Source organism: Tripterygium wilfordii, chromosome 13 (assembly GCF_013401445.1).
Source record: "Tripterygium wilfordii isolate XIE 37 chromosome 13, ASM1340144v1, whole genome shotgun sequence".
Lineage (NCBI taxonomy): Eukaryota > Viridiplantae > Streptophyta > Magnoliopsida > Celastrales > Celastraceae > Tripterygium > Tripterygium wilfordii.
The window spans coordinates 3,630,656-3,638,122 of NC_052244.1; positions in this window are offsets into that span (position 1 = coordinate 3,630,656).

Genomic DNA, 7,467 nt, shown 5'->3' on the forward strand with positions numbered 1-7,467 from the left:
GTAAGATCTTCTTTTAAGTCAAAAATTGCAAGCAAGAATGTTGTCTTATGCACAACCATTGGATTCACCTTTAAATGATCATCTTAACCCTTCAAGTCTTGTTGTAATCTAATCCATTCATAATTCAAAACAATTCAATCTCGGCCATAGATTAGTGTACCGTTGGAGCTTGTAGTCTTCAAGAATATCTTCATAATCTAAGTCCCGACACCTCACAGCAAAAAGTGCCCAAAAAGTGCTCCAACTTGCCCAATTCAGTCATTTAAGCCCGATTTCCTGCAGAACCAACGGGAAACATGTATAAGGGTAAAATTACTTTATTTAAACACAAATGAATTACTATAAGCACTAGAACCTCCTAATTAGATAGTATTAGGACCTCAAAATAGAGGTCCGGTCACACCCCCCAACTTAGACGTTGCTAGTCCCTAGCAATGCAAACACTTCTAAAAATAAAATCCTAACTCACTGACGTAGGCATCACGGTTGCATTTAGCATATGCAACAAGCCTTTAAACCCCTAGGTCACCCTAGTGGACGAGTTGTAGTCTCGTGAGGGCTTATCAGAGCGATACCCACAAACACTTGCCAAGGGATCCACTATTACTTTGAAAGCACCATAAATGATTCTTAAGTTCTCACATGCAAGAAATAGAGCTAATCCCCCAATTCCCCCGCTAGTCGAAAACATGCAAAATCTTTAGACAACCAATCTCAATCCCCTCAAAGATGACTAAGAACATTTTATAATATGTAAAATATATGTGCAATCAAGCAAGACAACTCAACACATTCACACAAGTAAAACCTTGTTACGGAACCTTTTGGTGTTCATAAATCCCCAATCCCAAATGTACACAAAAATATAAAAACATTGTGCTAAGTAAATGACTTACACAATTGGATTAAATGTATGTGTTTATAAAAGATAATTTTGGATGGGCATAGCTTTGAGAAAGAAATCACCTACAAGAGCAACTAATGCATTCACCAACTCACTTGCTTACCTTGGATCAAATTCATCAAAAGGTTAACTAGGTTGTAATATGGTCATGGGACAAGGTAGGAAGAATTTGGATCTAGGTAACAAGTTGTAAGGTTAAGTTCAAACATATGAGCTAAATTCTCATTTTGTCACCCCTTCCATTGTACCACAAATTCAAACACTTCTCATCCTTTACACACAAAGGATTAACTTTATTGCATACACCTTCTTCTTCTTTTTTTTTTTGATGTTTTTCTTCTCTTTTCTATGCATTTTTTTTCTTTCTTTTTTTTTCTTTTGTTTTTTTTTCTTTCTCTTCTCTTCTCGAAAATGAACAACGTTTATACGACAACCCTCAATTTTTTTTTCAACATAAGAAAGGGTATTATCACTACCAACTTATCTTTTTCAAGCTCATACTCAACCTTGCAACCAAAGGTGGGAAGTATTTAAGGAAGTGGTTCACACAAGGCTTGTAAGTGAACTAAAAAGGCTTAAAGAAATTTAGGCTTATAATCACTCACAAATGAATAGGCTAGGCTCAAATCTCTCAACCTAATGAATCATTCAATCCTAAGTTCACAAGCAAGTGGCAAATACAAAAATCACACTTCTCAGTAATCAAATGTAATGTTTACAAAGCTATTGAAGAACACGCGCTAAGATGTCAAATGAATATCAATGAAAAGAATCACCCAAAACCCAATGTATATCAATGAAGAATGGCTCAAAGGAATGAGAAGGGTAAAAAGGTAATTTTTCAGACAAAAGGATCCAAAAACGCAGTCATGCTTCAATGCCAAGATGTCTGCTCAACTACACAATTTTGATATCAAACTAGGTCCCAATCATCCCAAGAAAGATTGATCATAGTCATCCTACTCAATCACATGCTTCGACTTCACAAAAGAAATCAAGAAACCTACTCTACACTTGCACGTTCGAACAAGAATAAGAAATTAACGTTGAAATTGGTGGTGAATCCCAAAAGCATCTACCCTTCCCTTCCTAAAGTCCATCTAGCATGTATGAACAACAAAGCATAACACAATAGGATAGAGGGTAGGAAATCATACCATACTCTTCAAAAGTGATCGGAATCATGAGAAACGAAGCGTATCCTGAAAAAGTTAATACCAACCACACTATCCAAGCATGACACAACAAGATTTTATTTTATTTTATTTTATTTTTAATTTTAATTTTAATTTTAATTTTTTTTTAATATTCACAAAAGCACATCAAAATAAAGCAAGTTTACAATGAATTCACAATATTCCCTCACCCCCCAACTTAAATGAGACATTGTCCCCAATGTCAAGCATGATAAACAAGGCAAGAACAAATTGTAAAATGCATTGTGAACATACAAAAACACACCAAAAATGAATGAAAAATAATCTAACACTACATATTTACAAGAGAGCTCTTTTCATGCACACTAGGAAGGAGTGGGATCCACAAGGTCCCATTCTTCGGCCAATTCATTAAAATTTTCCAAGTATGGTTTCAAACGTTGGCCATTAACCTTAAAAGTTTTTCCACTCCTAGGATCATCAATGTCAATGCTTCCATATGGGGAAACCTTGCGGACAATAAAAGGTCCGGTCCATTTGGTACGTAACTTCCCGGGAAACAAGTGTAACCGGGAGTTGTATAAAAGAACCTTTTGTCCCTCATGAAAAACTTTCCTCACAATGTGCTTGTCATGGTATCTTTTCATTTTAAGCTTAGCAATTTTGGCATTTTCGAAAGCATCATTCCTCAACTCCTCAATCTCTTGGATTTGGAGTTTGCGATGCCCCCCAACTTGATCGGTGGAGTCATTCAAAGTGCGAATGGCCCAATAGGCCTTGTGCTCCAATTCCACCGGCAAGTGGCAAGCCTTGCCATAGACAAGTCTATAAGGAGACATTCCAAGGGCAGTCTTATATGCAGTACGGTAAGCCCACAAAGCATCAATCAATTTTGAAGACCAATCTTTTCTATTGGGACCAACCGTTTTTTCAAGAATACGTTTAATCTCCCTATTTGCCAATTCCACTTGGCCACTTGTTTGTGGATGATATGGGGTGCCAACTTTGTGCAAAATGCCATATCGTTTCATCAAAGTTCTAACCGGGGCATTGCAAAAGTGAGACCCACCATCACTTATGATGGCTCGAGGCATCCCAAATCTTGAGAAAATGTTTTCTTTTAAAAATTTTATCACAACTTGGTGATCATTTGTTCGAGAAGGGATAGCCTCTACCCACTTTGACACATAATCCACACCAACCAAGATATACAAATAACCAAATGAATTAGGGAAAGGTCCCATGAAATCAATGGCCCAACAATCAAAAATTTCCAAGATGTTAATAGGTTGGAGGGGCATCATCTCACGTTTTCCTAAATTACCTAACCTTTGGCAATTGTCACAAGATAGGCAATAAGCATGGACATCTTTGTGCAAAGAAGGCCAATATAAGCCACTTTGAAGAATTTTGGCCGCGGTCTTTTTGGAGGAAAAATGGCCTCCACAACCATATTTATGGCAAAAGGCCATGACACTTTCAAATTCATTATTGGGGATGCACCTCCTAATCACTTGATCGGAACAATACTTGAACAAATAGGGGTCATCCCAAAAGAAGTTTCGCACATTGCGAAGAAATTTGGATCTATCAATCTTGCTCCAATGAGATGGCATTTTTCCGGACACCAAAAAGTTGGCGATGTCCGCATACCATGGAGTCAATTTGGAAGAGATGGCATTTGTGAGGAAGAGTTGTTCATCCGGGAAATGTTCATTGATGGGTATGCCATGTGAAATCAAATTTTGTCCGGGAAGTCTAGATAAATGGTCGGCCACTACATTCTCCACTCCTTTCTTATCTTTAATTTCAAGGTCAAATTCTTGAAGTAAGAGAATCCATCTTAACAACCTAGGCTTGGCATTCGCTTTTGAAAGCAAATACTTTAAAGCCGCATGGTCGGTAAAGATGATGACTTTCGAGCCAACCAAATAAGATCTAAACTTGTCCAAAGCAAAGACTATAGCTAGTAATTCCTTTTCAGTGGTGGTATAATTCACTTGAGCATCATTCAAAGTCTTACTAGCATAGTATATAACATGAGCATTTTTTTCTTTTCTTTGTCCTAGGACCGCCCCAACCGCCACATCACTTGCATCACACATGAGTTCAAAGGGCATACTCCAATCGGGAGTTTGCATAATGGGTGCGGTGGTTAGGGCACCTTTCAAATCATCAAAGGCTTTTTGACATTGTGGTGTCCATTCAAAAGAGACATCTTGAGCAAGCAAGTTACTTAAAGGTTTGGCAATGGCACTAAAAGAATTAATGAACCTTCTATAGAAACCCGCATGACCCAAAAAAGATCTCACATCTTTAACACATGTAGGGGGAGGTAACTTTTCAATTAATTCAATTTTTGCCTTGTCAACCTCTATCCCTTTGGATGACACAATGTGTCCCAATACAATTCCATGTGTCACCATGAAATGACACTTTTCCCAATTGAGAACCAATTGGCTCTCCTCACATCTTTTTAACACACATGCCAAATTAGCAAGGCATTGGTCATAGGTATCTCCGTAAACCGAGAAATCGTCCATAAAGACCTCCACAATCTTCTCAACCATGTCACTAAAGATACTCATCATGCACCTTTGAAAGGTAGCCGGAGCATTGCATAACCCAAAAGGCATGCGTCTATAAGCAAAAGTTCCAAATGGACATGTGAATGTGGTTTTATCTTGGTCTTCTAAGGCAATCTCTATTTGATTATATCCGGAATACCCATCGAGGAAGCAATAATAGGCTCTACCCGCCACTCTCTCAAGGACTTGATCAAGGAAGGGTAAGGGGAAATGGTCTTTTCGAGTAACCATATTGAGTCTACGGTAGTCAATGCACATACGCCACCCGGTTTGAATTCGAGTGGGAACCAATTCGTTCTTGTCATTCTGAACTACCGTAACTCCGGACTTTTTGGGGACCACTTGGGTAGGAGATACCCATTTGGAATCCGCTATGGGATAAACTATCCCCGCGTCAAGCAATTTTAGCACCTCCCCCCTAACTACCTCCTTCATGTTCGGATTTAAACGTCTTTGCATTTGTCTAATGGGCTTAGCTTCCTCTTCCATGTAAATCCTATGAGTACAAACCAAAGGACTAATACCCTTCAAATCAGCAATTGTCCAACCTATTGCCCTTCTATACCTTTGCAACACTTGAACAAGTTTCTCTTCTTGGGAAGAAGTAAGTAGGGAAGATATCACAACAGGGTATGACTCATTCTCTCCCAAAAACACATATTTCAGCTCACTTGGTAAGGGTTTCCTTTCCGGTGTTGGTGGATGCTCTAAAGATGATTCAAGCTTAGTCTTGGAAGGTTCTAATTCCTCAATGGGTGGGTTGAATCGTCCTATGCTATGGATAGCTAAAGACTCCAAAACCTCATTAATTTCCTCTTCCTCAACTAAAAATTGACTACCTTTTTCACTCAAAGCTAGCACACCTTCCACCGAATCCCTAGCAAGAGTTTTCTCTAAGTTCTCCTCAACATATGAATGGATCCAATCTACTTCCCTAATGTCTTCAAACTCTCCCATTTGCTTAGACACATTAAAGATGTTCATCTCCGCTGTCATATTCCCAAAAGATAGCACCATGACACCATTCCTACAATTGATCAAAGCATTTGAAGTTGCTAGGAAGGGTCTACCTAGAAGGACCGAGATTGGTTTGCTAAAGCTAGGGAGGGGTTGAGTATCTAAAACCACAAAGTCAACCGGGAAATAGAATTCATCCACTTGAACTAGCACATCTTCAACTATTCCTCTAGGAATCTTGACGGATCTATCGGCTAGTTGCAAGGTAATTCTTGTAGGCTTAAGCTCACCTAACCCTAATTGTTGATAGACCGAGTATGGAAGGAGATTAACACTAGCACCTAAATCCAACAATGCTTGTTCAATCCTATGGTTCCCTATGACTATTGGAATGGTAGGGCAACCGGGATCCTTATATTTAGGTGGAGTGGTGGCTTGTAAGATGGAGCTTGCTTGCTCCGTAAGAAAAGCCTTCTCCTTCACATTCAATTTACGTTTCACGGTACACAAATCCTTGAGGAACTTTGCGTACGAGGGAACTTGTTTGATGGCATCTAAAAGAGGTATGTTCACTTTCACTTGTTTGAAAAGTTCAAACATCTCTTTGTGTAGAGCCTCATTGGTTTTCTTCCCTAAGCGGTGAGGAAATGGTGGCCTTGGGATACACTCTCTATCCTTAGATGTGTCTACCCTTGTCCTATGTGATTGCCCCTCACTCTCCTCTTCTCCTCTTGGTATTTTCTCACATTTTTCTGAATTTCTGGATGAAGTGTCCGGACAATCCAAAATAGGTGTCCGAACACTTGCACCTAGTGAATCATTTTCCTGCACAAATTTCTCCAAACTCTCTTCCTTTCCACTATTTCCTTTGTCCTTTTCCCCCACTCTATCACCAAAATTCTGCACATCATCACTTTGATCAACATTCTCATTTGGTATGGGTCTATCCACAATGCGTCCATTCCTCAAAGTGAGGATGGATTGGGCTTGTTCATGTCCACTCACCCCCCCACTAGTAGATTCTAGTAAATTGGCTTGTTTGGATGGATTGGGGTATGGTTGAGCTGGGAATTTACCCTTCTCATATGTGGTGAGAGCTTGGGTGACCTTAGTGATTTGACTCTTAATATCCTCAATGGCCCTATTGGTTTGTTCTTGGAATTTGGTGGCCTTTTGATTCTCCCCTATTTGAGCTTGCATGAAAATGTTAAGAGTATCTTCAAGAGACCTCTTAGGAGGTGGAATGTAAGGTTGTGGAGGTGGTTGTGCAACACTTGGAGGAGGCAAATGTTGTTGGGGTGGATTGGGGAGTGATTGGGATTGAACATTCCCATCATTCCTCCACCCAAAGTTTGGATGATTCCTCCAAGGGTAATTCTCATTGTACGAATTGTTGCCTTGGTGATTGGTAGGGTAGGGCTTCCTAAAGTTCTGAGAATTGTTCCCATTGTAACCTTGCCCAAATAGGACTTCCTTACAAGCCGGTAAGGCATTACACTCATCCGTCCTATGATCCCTACTTTCACACAAAGTACAAGCAACTTGTTCATCAACACCAACTGCATTTATAGGGGCCTTTTGTGACTCTAAGGACTCCAATTTCTTGGACAACAAAGCAAGCTTAGCATGCACATCATCATTTTCATTCAACACAAACTTGCCACTAGAGCTTGGCACAACCTCATGTCGGGTTAGGGGAGGAGCTTCCCAAGATCGGGATTCCTCCGCCAACCCATCAAAGAAAGTAAATGCTTCATTGGCATCCCTATTCAAAAAGTCACCTTGAGTCATAGTGGAAACCAATTTCTTCAAAGATGGAGTCAAAGATTTGTGGAAGAAATTCACAATTTGAAATTTTTGA